Source organism: Arachis ipaensis, chromosome B2 (genome assembly GCF_059453495.1).
Source record: "Arachis ipaensis isolate K30076 ecotype BB chromosome B2, ASM5945349v1, whole genome shotgun sequence".
NCBI lineage: Eukaryota > Viridiplantae > Streptophyta > Magnoliopsida > Fabales > Fabaceae > Arachis > Arachis ipaensis.
The window spans coordinates 117272211-117274167 of record NC_142437.1 but is presented as its reverse complement, the minus strand read 5'-3'; positions in this window follow the sequence as shown (position 1 = coordinate 117274167).

The following is a 1957-nucleotide window of genomic DNA, read 5'->3' as shown; positions in this document are numbered from 1 at the left end:
GCTGAGTATATAGCTGCTTCTTCTTGTTGTTCTCAGCTTTTATGGTTAAAAACGCAGCTTGCTGATTACAAATTAAATGCTGAAAATATTCCCCTGCTGTGTGATAATATGAGTGCCATTAATATTTCTAAAAATCCAGTTTTGCACTCTAGGACTAAACATATTGAAGTGAAATTTCACTCAATAAGAGAACATGTCCAAAAAGGGGATATTAGTATTCAATTTGTTAAATCAGAGGAGCAATTAGCAGATATTTTTACAAAACCATTAGCTGAGGATAGATTCTGCATGCTTAGGACTTGTCTAGGAATTTTGAGTTATCATTCTTTGTTTGAAAAATGCTGATGTATTTGCTGGAGCTTTTTTGTCTCATAAACAGGCATGAGACAATTCTGGGCAGGTGATGAACGTTTCCATCACGTCAACATGTTCTGGGCTTGTTTCAAATAAATCTCAATCTGGGCCAAACTCAATATTCAGATCAAGAGTGGTCCAAATGTGTTTCATTAATCTCATATCACCTCAAGGCCCAAATATGAATGTTACAATCTTGTTTGTTAGTTTTTTGATGAATTATGTGTTTCATAAAAGGCTTTCACTAAATGTTTTGTGGCCCAAAAAGTGTTTCAGGTTAATTTTGTTGTTTTTCAAAATTTTAAAATTAATTTTTTTTAAACTTTTTTTTAATCAAATAAAATCTTTCTTGAATGAGGTCATGTCTTTTCAAGTCTTTTCAAATGGTGATGCAGTTGTATGGTTTTGGAAATTTGCTTTTGGGTACGATTACCAACACTCCCTCTCTTCCCTCCATTACTCCTTCTTTATCCCTTCGGTTTTCACCACTACCCACATTACTCTCTTTCTTCTTAAATCAAAAACCACCAAATGAGGAAGAAAACCATAGCACACAAGCCTCCTCGAGAAAAGGTGTATAAACTTCCATCCAAACCCTCCACTCGCTCCCAAGACCACACCTTCACACCTTCACCATGTCCTCCTACCTCTCCTCCTCGCACTGCACCCATGGCGCGAACCAAGACTACACCAAGGTACCCTGCTCCTGCCAAGCCGACGCCACCACCTAAGACGACGCCCTCCAAACCGAGCTCTTCGAAACCTGGCTCATCCAAAGGGAAGCGTCCTGCTGTTGCAGAACCTGTTCCTGAGACAGCAAAACCTAAGTCAAGGTCTGTCCCTATTCGATCACAAAGAGGTAACCCTCATCGCCCTCTCACATCTGTTAGAGAACCAGACATTGATCCTTTTGCTCACAAATCACACTACATGACATCTCACTCAGACTTTAACCCCCATCGTTTCAAATCTGCCATGAACCATGATTTTTATGAGGGAGTCGTTCAGTATCGTACTCTATGTCCATCTTTTCTGGCTGATTTACCTGATTTGAAAAAGAAAGGTTTTTCTTTTGTTGAAAATTTGAAATTTTTAGACTGGAATCACCTTTTCAAAATAAAAAAACATGTATATCCTCAGTTGGTCAAAGAATTTTATGCAAACATGACTTACCATGAAGGAAGTGTGCATTCGTATGTTAAGGGCAGAGACATTATCTTAAATAATGAAACTATCAGTGACTCCTTGAAGTACACTGATGTTGGGCCGTGTGCTTATACCTCTGTGAAATGGGATGAAGGTGTTGGTATTTCTTACCAATGATGCTTTTGCTCACATTTGTGAACATGTTTCCCTAATTGATGGCATCACACCCACTCACAAAGCCCTGACACTGACACACTTGTTTTGTACCGAATTGTTAATCACGTCTTGATTCCTCAAAGTGGTTCATATCAAAGGGTCTCTTACACTGACACACTTGTTTTGTATGCCCTAATCACTAAAACAGAAATCTCTTTTGCCTACTTGATGGCTAGATACATGTTTGATTCTGTTAGAAGTATAAAAGATAAAGCACTACCTTATGGCATGTTTTTAACTT